At 37.1% G+C, this 22088-nt stretch overlaps 1 protein-coding gene and 1 long non-coding RNA gene across 4 annotated transcripts in view; one reads left to right on the top strand and one right to left on the bottom strand.

The window, feature by feature from the left end:
* LOC149499924 (uncharacterized) overlaps positions 1-4685 on the bottom strand; it is an 82510-nt gene extending 77825 nt beyond the window's left edge. The window contains exon 1 of the long non-coding RNA XR_016325316.1: positions 4480-4685. This is a non-coding gene — a long non-coding RNA (uncharacterized LOC149499924). The remainder of the gene's footprint in view (positions 1-4479) is intronic.
* Positions 1-22088, top strand: part of sm (heterogeneous nuclear ribonucleoprotein L) — a 406278-nt gene that overhangs the window by 45701 nt on the left and 338489 nt on the right. The gene's annotated exons all lie outside the window — the stretch shown is intronic.

Below are 22088 nucleotides of genomic sequence, written 5' to 3'. Positions count from 1 at the left end.
TTACCAAAAATATTGTTTATAGAGACATTAGGACATTCGGTAATTGGATCATCATTAATCTTCAATATACCGAACAGGTTACCAAACATCTGTTTAAAATTGAAATACGTAGGTAGCTCTCCAACAATAGCATCATACCTGTAAATAAAATTAGATATTTTAGATTAACGATATGAAAAATTCGAATTGCTAAGAGAAATAGCCTCAAACAAAATCGATAAATTACGATGGATTTGATCGCTCCACTCACGTAGAATTAAATACCTTCTACGTTATCAAACGTTTCCATTGCATTGACTGAAATATAGGCGAATTCGTTTTGAAACGGCCGTCTGGTGTAGTGGTAAGTGACATGGTCACTACACAAGGGGTCGCGCGCTCGAATCCCGCCAAGGGAAGATACTTGTATGATAAATATAAAATGTCTTTTCCAGGGTTATGGATGTATATTAAATATGTGTATGTGTATAATAAAAATCTTACATTTATTTCCGTTATCTGGTATCTGTAACACAAGTTCTTTACGAACTTACCACGGGACCAGTTAACGTGGCGTGATTGTAAGTAAATATTAAAAAAAAATTAGGTGTGTTCGTCTTGTGGAAATGCTCATTAATCTTCGAAATGTTCAAATCTAAATATATATCGCGACCTCAATCGTATATAAAACCTGGTCTATTCTAGTTTAGGTCTGGAACCAGATCTACCTGTCTGACTGACTCTGACAGGTTGAACTTGCAAAGCTTCACACGAGCTGTTGCAGTTCAGCAAAATTGCCCGATGGTATTTTTAGATATTTTATTTCCATTTTTGGGTGCTACGATTGGGAATAGTAGTGTATTGGACACTCAATTCATATTGATGTAAGTAAATAATTTGATTAATGGAATTCGAACCAGTAATTAGAGCGATTAATTTACAATTTAGAAATTAAAAATAACAGGGAATTCGTCTTCCATCAATACAACATTTTTATTAAGTGTGATTCCTATGATGGGGTAATCTTGAGGTCTCAGTCTCTTTCTTTGGAGTAACCTCAGTGCCTCTGCCGATATTGAGATGAGATTGGAGTCTTAATTCATATTGTAATTCTTTACTTAAGTAAACTTTTTAGATAAAAAAGTTCAAAGCAACACGAAAAAAGAAGAGAAAAAGACACGAGAGGCTCCTAGTAATTCCGTTAAAATTGACATATATTGTGTAATTGTTTTTAACTGTAATGATATCTTGTTCTTTCATCGTGAAGTTCATTCAAATACTTTATTAGCTACCTGTCCTGGTGGAACTGGAAAACCCTCTAGACCTCTACTAATCCTTCGATCATAAACAAAGTTTGTTAGGAACGAATAATTTTCATTATTATGATTGATTAGTTATTAGGTAGATTATTTATTAGTTTTGATGCTGTAAGATAATCTATAATAATTTATTTTTCTTTATTATTATTCTCACGGTTTAATAAATGTATTTTATTTTTATAGTTATTGTTATATCCATCCGTTATTGCATACATACATACATTTTATTATCAAATAGAAAATTCTATTCGCGTCCTTGTCCCATTTCACGTCTCGCGTTTCATCCCTAACTTGTTTAAAATTAGTTTCTGGGCCGCTGAATCTAATAAAACATCAAACTTTTGAGGTAAGAATAAGTTTAGCCGCCCAAAATATATAGTTTCTATGAAACTCGATTTCTATAAAGCATACGTAATATATTTGAAAATATACTAACGGACGCATAATCTACATTAAAGTTCATTATTACTATCAAATGAACATATTTATTAATGCACAATTTTTAGACATATTTAAATGAAAAAATGCAGACTTGCCAATAATTATAAAAGGGAACTAATTTTCATAATGGAACTACATTAAATCATATTATTGCAATAGCCGGGAAAGGAAAATTTACGTGTGGTCTTAGATTTGATTGTTATTACGGCTTTTTAATTTTTTGTATTCATTTCCCAATTGAATTACATATTATTATTACTATTACTGTTAATAACAAAAATACATGTATAGAAAATAAGAGAGGAGTAAATGCAAAATTGCCGATTGATATTCAATTAATGAAAAAAGATCCGTGCCTTTTGTGGAAAAAACTCAATAATATCACCTGTGTGGGTTGACTACATATTATAAACGATTTATTCTCAATTCGAAACCCACGTACCATCATTCGTTAAATCACCAAACAGAAATAAACACAAAGTCCAGTGAACAAAGGATTTTAGGAGAGAAGTGAATCGTCTATGTAGATATGTCTGTTGTGTGTAACGCCTACGCTCTAAACTGTTTATACGTATCTAAATTAATACTTTATTATCATATTGATATTAATGCGTGTTCTGGTATACTCGATTTAAACTAAATGGATATTTCGCTCTGTAATAGTTTGTAAATGGGTTCTTACATTAGGATGTGATAGTACTCATTTCTTAGTGTAAACGTTTTAAAAGAGGAGTTGTTTGGAAAAATGGAATACTTTTGAGAATAACGGATAAGCGAAGATCTCCCCGATAAAAGTTCAACGGGATAGCTATTTTCTTAGCAAACTACATTGTTACAAGCTTATAATTAAACTTTAAACTTTTATGTATTCATTATCCAAACTGGAAAGTAATAGAGCCCCATTTAACTTTATCATCCTGTGAAATTTACCGTAAGTAGTTTGCGAAGTATTCACTCACGTGATGGAAGTCGAGTGCGAAACGGACTAGGTATAATCCACCTCGTGAATCAACAGGAGTTGAAAAATGGTTACAACATCATAACAGTACAGTAAGGTGAGTTTGATAAAAAGTTTTGTATAGAAGAGTTGGTGTATTAATGGATATTATTAATAAATAAAACAAACATTTTTCCGTATCAACAAAGCAGCTTCAAGGTCTTGGAGCTAAGTTGAGTCTTGGCGGAGTGCATTTTGTTTTGTCTTTATTCCTATACAATTAAGACTCCTACCTCTCGTAAATACCAAAAATCATTCAGGTGAATTAGACTTCAAAAATTCGGCTACATAATTTTCTTCATCATCATCATCATTAGCCTGTTTCTCCACTGCTGGATGTAGGCCTCTCCGATAGTCCGCCACATTGAATGATCCTCCGCCTTCCGCAAACATTGCATATTAAATAACTAGGAGAGTTCACGCATGAAAAAAAGATGACGATTTACGGTTCTGGCGTCAAGCCAGCATCCCGGCCTAAATAATGAAATATTTACAAATTTTACAACTTATTTTTATTTTATTAATTGAATCACGTGACCTTCCTCACTGCACATTTCATATGCAAGTAAACGTTTTCATGAACGAAATACGCATACTATCGTGCTTCTCTGGCCACACGCCAAGCTGAGATCAGTTTGAACTATTTCAACACTAGTTTTAAAACACTGCTTGTGTTATAAAAATGAATCATGCCCTTACTGGAAAGTTTCTTTTTCCATATCACAAAGTGCGAAGTGCTTTTGCATACAAGTTTGATGAATCTGGCTTTACGCCAATACATATTCAGTTAGGATACTGACACAGCCACTCCTGGGCTGCATGATTGACGCTCGTTTGACATGTCTTGTCTAGGAATTATTTTAGGAACGTCTTTTAAAATATCCACATTGTTTCTGTTACTATGTATTTAGGCGTTGATCCACTTTGATGTTTCATGACGAATTTAAATCAACGGATGTTTTCGGTTGACTCATTGTGGATGGTTTCTTTGAATAGTGGTCGTCCCTGTTGACTTTTATGCGGAAAATTGAGTGTCATATGATTTTTGAAAGTGTATGGCTGTGTGGTAGGATCTACAATAGCATCAATTAAAAGAATGCGTAGCATCGATCTCTGAGATCTCATCGGCATTTACGGGTGATAGGGCTTGTTGTGTACCTGCACGGGTAGGTAACATCATCCTATCTAATTCCGACGACATTCATGGTACGGATCGCGACAGCAGTTATATTATACAATTTTGACTCAGCCTTTGCGTCTCAAGGTGGATGGGGGCATTCATGTTCTGATGTCTATGGGCTCGGTAATCATGTAACAAAACAGGTAGGCCGTCAGATAATTGGCCAAAATACTCATTAAATCATCTATTTGAAGTCGTCGTGGCCATAAGACGTCCAGTACATTCGCGTTGAGCGATGCACCGTTGTTCGAATCCCAGGCGGGTACCAATTTTTCTAATGAAATAAGTTGAACCTAATTTTTGCAAAAATCTTTTCTTCATTTAGGGATTAGTTATTTCTAGTGATCAAAATCCATCGAGTCTCCGAAATGGCTGGACCAATTTTCATAAAATATTCGGAAAATCTTGAAATTGGCCAGGCATGACATTCTGAGAATTTTGTTAGCAATCGGATCAAAGTCAAATCGAAGATCGATCAGTAAACTACGTAGGATTCGACTAGCTATTTAATAAAATACCCTTTTTAAAATGGTCGCGTAGATATGGTTTGTAGTCGTCGTGGCCTAACGGATAAGACGTCTGGTGCATTCGTGTTGAGCGATGCACCGGTGTTCGAATCTCAAGCGGGTGCCAATTTTTCTAATGAAATACGTACTCAACGCATGTTCATGATTGGCTTCCACGGTGAAGGAATAACATCGTGTAATAAAAATCAAACCCGCAAAATTATAATTTGCGTAATGACTGGTGGCCTACCACCAGTAACCCGTGCGTCCGCACGGGCAGGTACCACCACTCTGGCTATTTCTGCCGTGAAGCAGTAATGCGTTTCGGTTTGAAGGGTGGGGCAGCCGTTGTAACTATACTTGAGACCTTAGAACTTATATCTCAAGGTGGGTGGCGCATTTACGTTGTAGATGTCTATGGGCTCCAGTAACCACTTAACATCAGGTGTTGAAAAAAAAGAATGAGATTGCACACATTTGATCTTCAAACAATAATACATAATAAATAAAACTTATATGAGTTAATTTTTAATCTGTTTGAACTATCACCAACAAAACGTTAAAGCGTTCCAAGAAAGAAATCTAAAGTTTACGCTTTGATCCATTGGACACACATTATACCTGAAGCTGTACAAATGTTTGCGAAATAGTTTTAAAAACCAGAATAAGATATAAAATACTGCTTTTATTGTTATTATTTTACTTCGTAGTAAAAAAATGCGAATTCACATATATTTGTATTGTATAATAAGTATTTATAATTTCCCAACGTTTTAGTTTAATTATTCATATCGATGAAAATATAAATATTTTTCTCAATCTAAATGAATAATAAGTTAATTTACTTGATTTATAACATCGAAAACAGACCACACTGTCACCTTCAGCAAATAATTCTTAATGAAAGTATGTTTTTTTTTTCACATGTTCACTCGTTTTTCATTTGCAATATGTGTAATTTATTTTACTGCTCGATGATATGTGCATTGGTTTAAAATGTGTGTCAATTACGGACCGGGTTACAGGCATTTAAAATATGCCTGTAACCCGGTCCGTAATTGACAATCTTATAAATTAGCGATAACGGAACGTTGAAATGTTATAATTAATATTTTCACCGCAATTTGTCTTGAACGTTTGCCAAGTACTGGTTTTTTTATTTTAATTTTTTTTGTTACTCATTTCCTATGAGGAACAAACAACTCTTGGGGCAAGACTAAAAACATACTCATACCAAATCGCATGAAAATTCTTAATATTAGATTTGTACTGAATGCTAAATTTCCGAGTGGTTGAAATTAATTAAAAGTTCAGCATTGGTCGTAGTGTGACGTAATCTTTTAACAGTAAATGGTGGTAAACTGGTGGTAGGACCTCTTGTGAGTCCGCGCGGGTAGGTACCACCGCTCTGCCTATTTCTGCCGTGAAGCAGTAATGCGTTTCGGTTTGAAGGGTGGAGCAGCCGTTGTAACTATACTGAGATCTTAGAACTTATATCTCAAGGTGGGTGGCGCATTTACGTTGTAGATGTCCATGGGCTCTGGTAACCACTTAACACCAGGTGGACTGTGAGTTCGTCCACCAATTTAAGCAATAAAAAAATAATAATAATGGTATCACGTATACAAAAACTACTATAGCCATTTATTGGTATTTAACAAACATTACACTTGAGTACATAACTTTTGGATTATTCTAATGGACATAAGCAAAATGCGTTTCTGTTGTTAAACCAAGTTATAAAACATTAGACAGTCTTAGTTCAAAAGGAAACCATGGCACGTTAATTTTCTCACTCTCACATGCGTGCATTTTGCGTGCACCCAAACATTCCTAGCGTTTAATAAACCAGGTGAGTCGTTTCGAATCCCTCCCACGCCGAAGACCGATGACTTCATTAGCCGCGACCGCGATGTCGTGTCTCGTTTGTCCAGTTTGAAATGTTCCGAGGATTTATTTCGAGGTTTTGTCACCCGCTAAATGGAATGCATCTCTTGCCACGTTTTTTTTTTAATTTTCTTTTCTTTTATTGCTTATATGGTGATAAGTGGTTACTAGAGCCCATAATCATCCAAAACGTAAATGCGCCACCCACCTTGAGATATAAGTTCTAAGGTCTCAAGTATAATGGTACCCACCCGCGCGGACTCACAAGAGGTCCTGCCACCAGTAATTACGCAAATTATAATTTTGCGGGTTTAATTTTTATTACAAGATCGTGAACATTTGTTGAGTACGTATTTCATTACAAAAATTGGTACCCGCCTGAGATTCGTACACCGGTGCATCGATCGCTCAACACGAATGCACCAGACGTCTTATCCGTTAGGCCACGACGACTACAAACCATATCTACGCGACCATTTTAAAAAGGGTATTTTATTAAATAGCTAGTCGAATCCTACGTAGTTTACTGATCGATCTTCGATTTGACTTTGATCCGATTGCTAACAAAATTCTCAGAATGTCATGCCTGGCCAATTTCAAGATTTTCTGAATATTTTATGAAAATTGGTCCAGCCATTTCGGAGACTCGATGGATTTTGATCACTAGAAATAACTAATCCCTAAATGAAGAAAAGGTTTTTGCAAAAATTAGGTTCAACTTGGCAGAGACTTGGAGATTTATTATTCAATTTACATGTAATACAAGAGGATCTCTTAAAAGTTTGTTAAATGGAAAACAATCGTAGATAATATTGTATATAATCGTATAAAATAAGTGAGAATTCTAGGAATTGTAATATATTTTTGGTCGATGAAACTTTTTCACTTGTACAGAGCTGACTTTCCTTCATACAGATTTTGAAAGAAACAGCAGAATCATCGGTATTCAATATCATCACCATCATCATCATCAGCCTTTATCTGCCCACTGCTGGACATAGGCCATATTATTATCGTATTCAATATGCTTACACTCAATTAATTTGCATGTATGTATTCACTAATAATTCATTTGACCTTTTCGCCGTTGATGTAAATACTTTCAAAAAGAAGACAAACATCTGGTATCTACTAACAGTAACTTGTAATAATGGGAATTGTATTTCGTTTTCGAACTTTGGGAATTCAGAAAACCTACGCTCTTTAATACTTTTGGCCATCACAAGTTCCAATATCTTGTAAACGTGTAACAAAAACAGCTGTTATTTAAGAAGTCATGAAGAAAACTATTGACGAGTTAGTTTCAGAGGTATCTACTATTACATGAGGGAAAGATGAGTCTGTCACAGAGGTTTCTATTACTCACTCACAGAGGTTTTAGAGGCTCAAAATTACGTGACCTGGAAATTAATCTTACTTGAGAATTTTCTACTCGCAGATTTTTCTCGTTTTCCATATTCTCACTCTTCGCATGGATAGTCCAATTGACTGTCCACAGTATATCGTTGAAATTTGTATTGTTTTTTTTTTAGTTTTGGTGGGTAGTAGCGTTTCATATATTGATTTTATTGTGCTTTTGATGGCAATAAAAAAAAAATTATTTATAACGTTCATATAAATCGTACTTATTTCTTGTCTTAAGCAAAGCACCCTCGCTTATTACGTAAACGGACCGTATTGAATAAAGAAATTAATTAAACGTAGTTAGTTTCATAGCGTCGTGAATCGTACTTGCGCTTTGTTTCGTTAAAACTTGTGCATTTGCTAGGTTTTCTGCGTTATTTGCTGGTGCGAGTGACAAGAGCAAGCGTATACTTGAGACCTTAGAACTTATATCTCAAGGTGGGTGGCGCATTTACGTTGTGGATGTCTATGGGCTCCAGTAACCATTTAACACCAGGTGGGCTGTGAGCTCGTCCACCCATCTAAGCAATAAAAAATAAATAAAAAAAAAGTATTCAAATATTTCAATATTTAAGCTTTGCCGAGATAACAGGTGATTTGAGGAACTTCGTTAGCAGTTAATGAGATATGCATAATTTTCTAAACAACTGAGGCATAGACCTGAAGTCTCAAGGTGTGTGGCAGCATTTACGTTGTGATATTAATGAGGTCCAGTAATCACTTATCGGTAAATGGGCCGTAAAGTCCTTCACCTGTCTACGCAATAAAAATGTGTTAGTTTTGCTACCACAAACAGACTATTAATAAAAACACTTGGAACCATGTAAACAAAACAAAACAAAACATATTTTAAAAATTACCTGTTTCACAACAGTATGTAGAGAATATAATATGTTGTTTTTTTTTAAAACGGTACATTTAAAACGAATGCCTATATCGGAATCTATATTCAAATGGTTTTACACTATATTTTACTTCTAAAGTTGAAATGTACCTGCGATTTTTCTCAGTGCTGCCCCTTATGTTTTGCACCAGACCCCTATGTTCTCAAAGATGAAAACTTTCCGAACGGCGTTGTTCTTCAGAGGCGTGCCTTATTGGTACTTCTTGAGGTTTCGCAATCTTGATATTTATATTATATCTAATTAAGGACTCTCGACAAACTTAAATTGACTTTACACGTTTTCGTATCGTTATTTCTCTCGGATTCTTTCAGCAGATCCTTGATAAGTTTTCAAAGTAGGCTCTGTACTAATTATAAGGAGGTTGTATATTCTACTATAAGGATCATTATCAACAAGCCCACGTCTATTACTGGTCTTTGACTTTTCTCATCTCATCTACCTTACTATTGTATACTATCTTAATCTTATTTATAATTTTGGCATCCAAATGCCTTGAAATCGGTACTTGGAACCTTTTGTTTTATTTTATTTAATGATTTTGTTGACGTGCGGTATCTATTTCGAGAATGTCCACTGTTTTCGCGATACGTCGCAGGTTTCATAAAATTTGAGTCTACTTCGAACAGGCATCCCCGATTTCTGCCAGAATGAGCGATACTGCTCTCATCCAACGGCCTATCGCGACTTTCATCAGATTTTTGCTTCACTATTGTGTGGCTGGCACTCGATGTCGTCTTGGTTCCAGCGCGGCTGTTTTGCGTTCAATGTGCCCCGCCCTCTCCACTGCCACTCCATGCTTTGTTCAGTAAATTAATATTGTTTTCCGTTTATACTTATTATATTACCCATATATATACCCAATGCGCTGTTCCGACCAAATCCGCACCACTCTGAATACCACAGTCTACGATGCCATACACACCGGCGAAACATCATCCAGAGAAGGATAATGGGAGGAGATGGTCACGACCCTCAGACATGAGGAATGCGAATCAGGGAGTAGGATATACCCATATTTCTGGACAGAGAACGAGCTCCTTAGACGTTATGCAATAAAATAAAATAAACCAGTTAGATTTTTGAAATGTCCATTTTTAAAGTCCAAGCGTTATTTTTATTACATCATAAAAATGGTTGCGGGCCAGTAAATTTTTGCATCGATTCCTCTTGCGACCGTGCACGGGCCATGGAATGTTGTTTTAAACCTTATTTATGGTCTAAGGTAAGTACCTTTATGGAGCTGGTGTGTTGTATGTTATTAGTTTATATTTTTGTATTATATACTCTGTTGTTTGGAAGTTAGAGTTGAAATTGTGAACGCCATTTGGAGGTGTTTCAGTTTCTCGATTGGGGTAGCTGATAATAGATATTTATTTTTGGTGAGCAATTGGAATGGCTTGCCATTATTGGATGTGAAGTCGCAATAAAATGATAATAAAAATGTAAATTTTTAATAGACAGACTGATCCTCTATGTCCATCTGACTTTAAGTGGTTACTGGAGCGCTTATAAACGTTATCTTAACTCAGTAAGAGTTTTTACGTGGAATTGAAATACATTTGCTTCCGATGCGTTAATAAATATAATGCTTGATAGAAGATTTGAGAATAGACCTCAGCGATAAGCAGTAGTTTGGTCCTGCCCCGGCATTAATATCTAACGACCGTTTTGTATTGCAAACATTTGCTATTGTATATTTGGTCATAGAAATAATGCAAAACCCTTACCGTAATAAGAGGACATACTGTGCAGAGTCCACGTAATGTGGAATAAGAGAAAGAAGAAGTATAAGAAGACTGCCAATGAGCTCACTGTCTCCCTGTGAAGTGGTTACTGAAGCAAATAAACATCACAACAGACACCTGAATTTCAAGTGTATTGTATAATGGCTCTCTAATCTTCAAATGTGGTCTGAAGCAGTAATGCGTTTCGGTTTGAAGGGTGGGCAGCCGCTGTAACTATACTTGAGACCTTACAACTTATATCTCAAGGTAGGCGGCGCATTTACGTCGTAGATGTCTATGGGCTCCAGTAACCACTTAACACCAGGTGGGCTGTGAGCTCGTCCACCCACCTAAGAAATAAAAATATTGGTTATTTTGTGGCAAGCATAGGCAGAGGAAACTGACTTTATAATACGCTCCTCACTATAAGGTGAGCTGGAAGATTTATGCCTTTGAACGATTATCCCGTTTATCAGATTGGTCCACACCAAACGATGATATAATTAGGACAATCTACTGTATATCTATCTATCTCATCAAAATGTTGGATTTCTTGAATTCATACGCAAGATTGGAATTTTCATTGTTCCTACATCGATTTTAGTTTCGTAGGATTAACGTTTTGGCTCCTTTGTTCAGCTCCACGTTCTGTGTAAATGAAGCTGTTTAATATTTAAATCTCTCTCTTCTTTGTTACAGGTACGTATTTCGTGCTTTAATGATTTTTGATTCGACGCAACTGGAATGTACCAGCCGGCGCGTAGCAAACGCAAGGGAAGTGAGTTGTAATGTCTTAAATAATTTGATTGGCAATCTCAGCGTAACCTTAACTAGTAGGTGAGCTCACGGGGCTCAAACCTGACGACGTTGCTAACACGAATCTTAGCAAGAGTCGTGCTTCGCAGAATCTAACACCGGAAGGGAAACGTAACCCACTGAGAAGTTCCGGTGAGAAACTTAGTGGGCTGTGTCTGTGGGTTAATTTACTCGTCGAGGCCTTCATCGCATGGGACGGGTTCGACGAGAAGATGACTGGAATTTTGTTAATGTCAACTGTTAATATGATGAACAACAATTGAACAACCATTTTCGGAACGAACGCGGTAAAACAGTTTTAGGTACACAAGTAAGGTTAGGATACAGTACTGAGAGGCTAATGAATTGATTAGACGGTTGTGATCAAGCTTAGTCATGATCCGACCATTACAGGCCGTTGAAAAATTATCAAGAATTTTCAAAGCATTCACATAAACGTGTGTCTAGGAGAAGTGTCACAGATTCCAATGCATTGTCATCTGAATGACCGCCATCGTCGCTCGACATGTTTTATTTTAAGTAAGTGCGCACGTCGGACGCTAGCGGTGTCCCCCAAGCAAGAGAGCTTCGGCAAACGCTCACACGCACTACTGACAGATAGATACCTTGACGTTGACAACTGACAACCTATAAGACGTCAGTCACATTGTGCGGTGTTGCCGTTCTAATAAAATAAGTGACGTTGCATATCCGCGTGAATTGAGTATCTCTGAGATATTAAAATTTTGTATATACATACGTATTTGTATACTATATGTATTTTTTTAAATAGCTACACAGGTACATGTGAATCCAAAATGACTAAAGAACCCCAGAGAAATATCACAATAATTGTTAGTGGTGTAAAGTTAATATGTAGTCAGAAACGGTATTATCAAAACATTGACCGTTACAATGCACGTTCTATTTTGTTATTCGTGTTATTCAATAAGCGAAAAATTTTGCGAACCTTGAAACTGGGGCGAGTCCATTTCTGGATTCCATCTTCAAAGGGAACCCGAATCGGTCCGAACCTACCTACCTTTAATTATTTTCGTGCGAGTTAAATAAAATTTGATTACGTTCCAGAGAAAAGGAGTCCCTTGAAAATTGAGATTATTCAAATTGTATAACATTCAATTTGTTGAACAATTGAAGCAACTTTGAATTTGTTATGAAACGATTCTATTTTGGTACGAAATTTTGTTGCAGTGAACGGTTTGTGTCTAGCTAGTCTATTATATCAATATTGCTTGCTGTACTTCAGACTACTCTGTTTTTTAAAAAGAAAATTATGTAGTTTTAGACATCCTTTCTCTAATGAATGAGACACACGGGTTGCACGCTAGACTTTTCAATGTTTGCAAGGTTTGTGTGCTAGACTTCAATTCCGGGATTAGATAGGTAGTAACAACAGTAAGTACTGAATAAACTAACACCATATTCGACGAGGATAATAAAAAGAAATTTATTGCTTAGATAGGTGGACGAGCTCACGATCCACCTGGTGTTAAGTGGTTACTGGAGCCTATAGACATCTACATTTACAACGTAAATGCCGCCACCCACCTCGAGACATACGTTCTTAGGTCTCCGTTTTTACAGTTCAACGGCTGACCCCACCCTTCAAATCGAAACGCATTACTGCTTCACGGCACAAATAGGCAGGGTGGCGGTACCTATCCGTGCGGACTCACAAGACGTCCTACCATCAGTAAAAGTAGCAGTAATATCGTGTAATGAAAATTTATTACATAAATGTTTATATTTTCGCAACGCGCGCTCAGTATAAGTCCACACGGGTGTATGTCATAATCTTTAATTGCCCTTATGAGCGTATGGCTTACCTGATTATGAGTGGTTGCCGTCGCTCATGGACATCAGCAAAGCCAGGGACACAGTCAAGCCGCTTCCTGCCCCTAGTGTACTTCTGCTGCGAGGAAGTCGTGCAGTCCTTTTCCAAGAGCAGGATATACATCCATAACTGAACAGTAATCAATAGAATCTCACAGTATAAAAAATTGTGATGACTCAAGTATCAATAAATTTAAAGCAGAAAAATAGTAGGTACAATGAAATCATACATCCACATTTTTTATATTTCCAAGTGACGTTTAACTGATTCAATCATAGTTTTAAAAATATTGTTATACTTAAAGCGGTATAGGTAGTACGATCAGCGCAATGACGCCCCAAACGAGCTTCATAAACGCGACGTTAAAACGCTCGTTACGTAAACGTTCACAGCGCGGTCTTATTTATGGGGTTTTAAAAAAGTTACGAGTCTTTATATTGGTGGGATGTTTTAGGAATTGCGCAGAATTAAAAATTTAATTTGTTCCTTAAACGAACTTTACTTTTCTGCGTTAGTTTGTTGCGCGAATGTATGAGTGTAGTTTATTTTTTATTTATTCCATAGATGGGTGATGGAGCTGGTAATGCTCTGCTTGGTGTTTAATGGTTTCTGGAGGCCAGCTGAAGACCGTTACTCATTTTAGGACATAAGGTCGTCTCTATTGTATTTGATAATTTCTGTCCATACGGACATACACGGACTATAATATAAAGGCTTCGTGGAAAGATGCGGGCATTATGGTGGTGTGTACCTACTTATCCATACGGGCTTACAATATGTCCTAGCTTCAGTGATTAGAAAATTAAAGATTTTATTTGGATAATGTACTGTGTAATATTGCCATTGAATTTTTTTTGTTATCTTCTCTTGAATTTCATGAAATAGTTTTAGCAAACTTTACGTGACTGCATTGTATGGATAGTGTTAATAGAAATGAAAGCCTATGTAACAAATACTAGCGACGCTATGGCGGCAACTATTTGCTTCAGCTATTGTTGTCACTGTCATTTCCAACGTTCATCGCCCAACAAACTTATTATGAACTAGCGACCCGCCCTCGCTTCGCTTCGGAAACATTAAAACACACATGAAACCAAAAAAATAAAATAAAAAAAATAATAAAAAAAGTAGCCTATGTTCATCAGGGACAATGTCGGCTTCTAATGGAAAAAGAATTTTTCAAATCGGTCCAGTAGTTTCGGAGCCTATTCGAAACAAACAAACAAACAAATCTTTCCTCTTTATAATATTAGTATAGATAGTATAGATGGAGATGATTTTGATATTGAAATCTTTAGTGTCATCAAATCAGTGTCGTTTAACAAGAGCCACTAAAACGCGCGTCTGCTCGTAGTGTTTACGATTTTGGTTTATTCAAGCGTTTTTAGTGCGGTCAGGTCGTTAACGGCGTTTTTGTCGATCGTCAAAATTCCGCCTTACGTTATAACTTTAAAAGGCGGCGTTTATTGTTTTCTTACTTCGTCCAGATTTTGAGCGCGGTAGTCGTAAAACGAGATATCAATTAACCTTTATTTTTATTTTGAATGTTGGGTTGGTACATTATTGCCTATCGTAATGAATTATGAGATCAAAATCATGACGCTTTAAAAGGTGCCTTTAGTTTCGTTACTCTTGTGATGTTTGGTTTGTAAGAAAAATTACCCATAGACACAGCCCACTGAGTTTCTCGCCAGATCTTCTCAGTGGGTCGCGTGTCCGACCCAGTGGTAGATTCTGCGAAGCTCTGCTCTTGCTAGGGCCAGTGTTTAGTAACACTTCCGGTTTAAGCCCCGTGAGCTCACCTACACGTCAAGGCGAAGTTGAAATAGCCTCTCAAGGCTATCAGCATAAGTAGAAAAAAAAGGAGAAATTAAATATGGATATCTAACTATAATAAAAATCCGCGGTAATTGACCGAAACGCCACGTGCCGACATTTGTCGGTTGTTTGACGTCGAAAGGAATAAAATATTTATGCTAAACTGACTCTACATACTCGTTGCAATCCTTTGAATGATTGAAATTACGATGAGTATGTCATTAAATCGATTGGTATCTGTTCCCTATAGACTACGAAATGGCTGGTCGTCTGGCCAAACTAGATCGTCTTCTTTTCCATATAAATTGAGTAGTAAATCTCTACGCCTATAGGAACCTAATTAAAAAAAGTCTTCATTTAGTGATCCATATGATTGATGTGTAGGTACGCTCCCTATATAGTCTTCGGAACGTCTGGAGCGATTTCGATGAAATTCTCGGGAAATTCTGAGAATGGCCCATTGGGTGAATCTATGATGTTTGGTAGCGAAGTTTGTTATCTTATAAAAAATCGGTCAGCAGAGCAAGAAATGAATGGGACATTTTAATCGACTGATATTCATATTTACAAAAACATCGTGCTCTCAGAAGCAAACTGTGATTGCCTGACAGACAAAATGCTACGACCTTCAAAAATGTCCATTCGACCTCAAAATGAGAATACTCGACAACAGCAACACGTTCAGTCTTTTCATATATTTTCATCTAAGCGGAAAATCTCGTGTTATTAAATTCCACGCGACTCGAAATATCGTTTAGGGTTGCAACGCTATACGTGATGGTGTTCGAACAGTTTCGAAAGCCAAGCCGAGTCGGAGATTACTCCTTTAACTTACTCGGCAACCCTCACAAGTCGCATATTCAAATTTGACGCTTTTTCACCATGTAACACAGTTCAATATCGACTGATGCTTGGAATCTACTGTCTTTGGGGACTGCAGCTTTTTGTTTTCTTTTTCTTCCCTACCGATTCTGATGGTCTTGAGAGACCATTTCAGCGTAACCCTAACAAGTAAGTGAGCTCACGGCGCTCAAACCTGATGCCCTTGCAAGAGTCGTGCTTCGCAGAATCTACCACCAGATGGGAAATGCGATCCTCTGCGAAGATCCGACCAGAAACTAAGTGGGCTGTGTCTGTGGGTTAATTTACTCGCCGAGCCCTTTGTCGCAAGCGACGGGTTCGACAAGAACGATGACTATTCCCGATACGACATACATAAAGTTAAACAAAAGAAGTACTTTTACTTAATTTATTAAATTAATATTGTGTTTATATTCATTTTCGACTAATTTTCTAGTTGTTAAAATCGCCACACCCTCTTTAGTATGTATGGGTTTTTGTGTGCATTCAGTCTAGTCAATACCGTAGCGATTTTAGAAGGTATAATTTCTGACTAAATTGACTCTGACTGAAGTTGTTTCAGTACTATCGTATGATGGCTGTCCAACATTACAAATCTACCCGTATGGGGACAGTATATGGTAAGTCCTACAAACACAATACTTTGAATTCGCTCTTTGGAGTTGGCTGTATTTTAAGCGTTAACGCTCTTCATGTGTGACTATAGCACACTGAGTTTCTCGCTGTATCTTCTCAGTGGGTCGCGTTTCCGATCCGGTGGTAGATTCTGCGAAGCATGGCTCTTGCTAGGGTTCGTGTTAGCAACGTCGTCAGGTTTGAGCCCCGTGAGCTCACCTACTAGTTAAGGTTACACTGAAATAGCCTCTCAAGGCTCTCAGCTAGGTAGGAAAAAAAAGGTGACTATAGTCCCTTTTCCCATCACATACACCAAAACCCCACTTAACGAGTGTGTGCGCCGGGCCTCACTTCGCAAACTATGGAAAACATCTGTCAAGGCTTTAATAAGCAAGAATTCCGCATGACCACGACTGCTCTGCCAAGAGCAACCGATTATGATGATGACACCAAAAACTCATCTGCCTTTGTTAATAAAAATGCAATCATCATCGATACCGTTTATTGGTCACGGCTTGGTTCTCGTTTTAAAAACAAAAAGAGTGATCTAAAATACAGTGACTCATTTAATTCGTTCTGCAAATAAATGATAGTTTTGCGTTTGATGCGAACGCGTCCTGTTGAACTTGACTATTTATATAACGCCGTTTCACTCGTAGAATTTATGTATCGAAATAAAAAGTGATTTAAAGGGATGCACGTCAAATGATTCACGTCTTTGTTTGCGCGTATGACTTGGGCATTGTAGCAATTGTAGTGAGTGAATTTTAACGAAGCGATTTTGTTTGTTATTTGTTTCTTGTGAGTTATTGTTACCGTTTTCTTACGAGAAAATAGTAATTAGTGGACATACTTTTCAGATTAAAAAAGTTATATTAAATTATGAGGGACATATCGATAATGAATTGCTGTTCGTTAGTCTCGCTAAAACTCGAGAACGGCTGGACCGATTTGGCTAATTTTGGTCTCGAATTATTTATTAAAGTCCAGAAAAGGTTTAAAATGTAGATAAATATGAAAATGCTCAGAATTATATAAAAATAATAATTTTGTTTTTGCTTTGATGTGTCCTCCGTCGGACGCATTCCCTTTTGTTTGTTTTAAGTTCATTTTTTACAAAAGTTTAGGTCTTTTATTTATCGATTGGGGCACTACGAAGTCTGCTAGGTCAGCTAGTCGATAATAATATTTTTTTAATACCTCCTGTTGTTCAGCGGTTATCGAGGTCTATAGACATATAGATTACTAGCTGTACTGGCCGCTTCGCTGCGCATTTAAAATTAACATTATTATTTATTGTCATTATTATTAGGGAGTCCAACACTCATATAAATATGAGCCTATCCATTAAGTACATGTATTTTCTACATGGATAACAAGTTTCAAGTCAATCGGATGCACGGTTCAGTAGTTATAACGGAACATCCGTAAAAACCACTGTAGATTTATATATTAGATAGATAGACAATAATATATGCCGTCTCTCTTTTGAGACACGACAATGAAGTTCCAACTGTACTTACTGTGTGTTAACAGTAAACATTTTAACGAAAATATACTTGAACAAGATTTATGATTAATCTTAAGCCAAGTAAAATAAACTTCTAATCATCATAATATTTTTACAACTTACCTATTTTTTAATCTTCTTTAAGTGTGTATTTTTATATATCAATACTATAACACATACTAAATAATGTTTTGTGACTTTTTGTAATCTAAAATAAATATGTCAAAATTGGTTTTTCCCTCCCCCTGAAAAAGAAAAACAAAGAAATAATTAGACGTCGAACAAGAAAGCAGTTTCTCTAGTGCAATATTCTCTTCTTTTGATCTTAGTTTTTTGTTTTTCTCGAATCCAAAGATTAAACAATCTTAGATCTAGTTTATACGACCGTGTATCCCTTGAGGGTTTTCCTACTCAATGAACTGGGTAAATTGGAGTCGGTTCTAATTAAACACGCTTCTGAGAAATAGTACTTTTCGAAGACTGGGTCAATGTTTTTTTTAATTGCGTTTATGGGTAAATCATCTCAAGGCCTGATGATCATGATCAGTAAAATGGTGGTAATTTACTGAAATTTTTTTGAGTGGCCTTTTTAGAGGATCCCGAGAAGTTACGTCCAGCGGCTTTGTTTCATTTTCCCACATTTGTGCACTTCACAGATATCAAACAGTTCATAAATCACCGTTATTACACATTTAAACCTGAAGAAACACTTCTTCTTCTTTGTCGTTTCCTCATTACTGAGGGTCGTGACCACCTTGGTCCAGTTTCTGCACCAGCTTCCTCCAATGTTGCCTGCATTCGGCCTGCTTAATGGCGCTCGGGACGCTGGTGTTTGTGGCCTCCTTGATAATGTCCGTCCACCTGGTTGGCAATTTAAGAAGAAACACTAAATAGACGAAATAAAACAAATCACACAACTTCACTCCTCGCGTTCCCGCCAAAAAGTCCCTTACTCAAATACGCCAAAAACAATAATGTTAGGGATGTATGTATCTATTTGGTTCGTTCGTCTAGATTGCATTTTTATGTGTCACATCAATGGACAAAATAAATTGGACCACAGCCAGACTGCATTTATTAGCAATAGAGCTGAGTGTCCGCGGACATCGAGTGATTCATTGGGACAACTCGATCGTTTTCATTTTGAAAAAGAAAGAAATAAACTTATTCGTTTTTATTCACCATTAGCATTCAAATTACACGTTATTTATAAAGCTTCATTGAAGGCAAACCTAGTTTACATTCATAATAACGAGTACCTCGGTCGTGTGAGTTTGGTGTTATGTATACTTGTTATGTAGCCTGTCGCTTCTAGTCTATACTTCTATACAATTGTTGGTGTGGTTTTTACGGATGTTCCGTTATAACTACTGAACCATGCATCCGATTGACCTGAAACTTGGCATCCATGTAGAAAATACATGTACTTAATGGATAGGCTCATATTTATATGAGTGTTGGACTCCCTACACCAGTTGCGGGGGCGTTAATGATGAGAATCTTTGTGGGGGTGAGAAATAATAATGTTAATTTTAAATGCCCAGCGAAGCGGACGGGTACAGCTAGTATTTTCTAAATAAATAAATATTTTATTGAGTTTGTAAATAAACTATATCTTATCTCTGCACTCTCTCCGATCTCTTGACCTCTTAAAATGTCCCGACAACCTTGTCGCATCTCTGAATTTAAAATAGAACATTTTTCGATATGATTGTTTATTACTGTTTCAATTGCTGCATATGATTGCATCAATACTTAATTTCCGACTAGGTGGGTACAGGTAATATCATAACAACTATAAAAATTGGACGCCTACAATGGTCAGGATATGTGGTTCGAATGGAGAATACCAGAATGCCAAGACAACTGCTCTATGGCAAATCAGGGGGCCGCAGAAATCGTGACAGACGCCAAACTCCGATGGTTAGATGGTGTAGAGCACGACCTCAAAGTTATCGGTGTCAGGAACTGGAAGGAGAAAGCCCTGAACAGAGCAGTCTGGAGATATATACTGGACCAGACTAAAGCCCACCCTGGGTTGTAGGGACTAAGATGATGATGATGGTTACAGGTGCCTTGAGATATGAGGATACGTGTACATCGGACGTCTTATTCTTTAGATCACGTCGACTTTGTGTGACTTTTACCTTTTAAAATGTGGTGAGAAGAACACCGGTTCAAATCTATAGCTTATTCATTAGGAACAATAATAATTCGACTAAATCTTACACGATCGAATCGATGAAGTCGTACGCGTGTTGATGATCATCTAAATCTAATAAATGACTGTCGAACTTATAACATGGTTTTCTGTCGAAAGCTTTATTTGTTCACGTGTTTTTATTGTGGAGGATCGCGTTGTCGTAAATACAAACGTAATGTTAATGAACGAGGTTATGTGTATCGTTCACTTGGTCGATACGGTTCTGATATTGTGCTGTGGTTTATTCATCATCCCGATCCACTAACGGTGCTTTTGGGTACCTCAAGCACCGGTCATCGTTCTCGCCGAAGCCGTTGCTTGCGACTAAGGGCTCGACGAGTAAATTAACCCTCAAACACAGCCCACTGAGTTTCTCGCCGGATCTTCTCAGTGGGTCGCGTTTCCGATCCGGTGTTAGATTCTGCGAAGCACGGCTCTTGCTAGGGTTCGTGTTCGCAACGTCGTCAGGCTTGAGCCCCGTGAGCTCACCCACTAGTTAAGATTACGCTGAAATAGCCTCTCAAGGCTCTCAGCTAGTTAGGAAAAAAAGGTGACTATAGTCCCTTTTCCTATCATCACATACACCAAAACCCCACTTAACGAGTTCTCTTGAGCGCACTGAAAAAAAAAAAGGTTTATTCAAAATTGATTTTGTACGGTTTGACCAACCGATCTGTTGTGGATTAATGATGACAACTCCAATGTTTGATTAATTGTTTATATAAGCTATGATAAGCTTATAGTAATTGTTTGATGTTTATATAATACAAATGATATTGTGCGAGTACGCGATGCCTTGCTGATTTCGATGTAAAATGTATCCATATGCAATATAATTATCGCGTTTCCCTGTACAAGTTTCTTTAATACTATTCCTTAATTTATTAATGAACACAATGGAATAAATAACTTACAATCAAAAGTAATCAACTGATAACATAACATAGTTCTCATAAAAATTAGTGTCGTCAGCATCCTTGGAGGCCTTGCATGAAGCACCAACGATTAGTGTAAGCTCTGATAAATAGCAAAAATGTTGTTTATTTTAAAAGCGAAAATTAGTGAACAATTCTTCTTTTCGTGCTGTTCAATAATTAGAAGAAATCCTAATCTGTCCTATTAATGTAAATCGAGCAATCCGTCGTAGAATAAAGAAAAAATAGTAGGTAGCGGCTTGGCTATACCCCTGGCATTCCTAACGTCCATGAGCGATGGTGACTGCTTACCATCAGGTGGTACCGTATGCTCGGTCCGCTTACAGTGGCAATAAAAAGAAACAGGTATAAAAAATTTACAGCGTCCAAAAATTCGCAACAAAAGTATAGGAAAATACACTCTACAGTCATATGTTACTGAAGTCGATCGACATCGCCCGATGGTCGACAACGCTAATCCGTCGCCATGTTATCTTTTCTTTTTTTGCATTGATTCGTATGCGGTTTAGTAAAATGCACTTTATTTGTTTCGTTTTGTGCGCTTGATAAATATGTTTGTTTATTTGACTTTAGTTCAATGAACTTGTGGGTTTTTTTCGTCGTTGCTCTCAGATTTATATATTTGCGAGTAATCTATTTCTTGTGTTTTCTTTAGTAGTCTTCTAGTTCTTTGGTGGTCTTATTTTTTTTATTGATTAGATGGGTGGACGAGCACACGACCCACCTGATGTTAAGTGGTTACCGGAGCCCATAGACATCTACAACGTAAATGCCGCCACCAACCTTGAGATACGAGTTCTAGGATCTCAGTATAGTTACAACGGCTGCCCCACCATTCAAACCGAAACGCATTACTGCTTCACGGCAGAAATAGGCAGGGTGGTGGTATCTACCCGTGCGGACTCACAGAGAGGTCCTACCACCAGTAAATCAATTTTAAAACAACACTGCTCCCACACTTACGGGTATATTCAATCACAATTCATTATCCTTGACTTGCGGGGAAAGATAAAGGGATCCGTTTCCTTCGAGTCAAGATAGACTAGATAGGCGGATAATTAATAGGTTCGAATGTTGTACGGAACTTGTGAAAATATATATGTATGATTATTTTTGGAATGGTTTTCTTTTAATGTATGAAAGCTTTCGCAAAG

This window comes from Bombyx mandarina, chromosome 24 (genome assembly GCF_030267445.1).
Source record: "Bombyx mandarina strain Sakado chromosome 24, ASM3026744v2".
NCBI lineage: Eukaryota > Metazoa > Arthropoda > Insecta > Lepidoptera > Bombycidae > Bombyx > Bombyx mandarina.
Note: the sequence above shows the minus strand (reverse complement) of the source record. Positions and strands in the feature narration are given on the sequence as shown.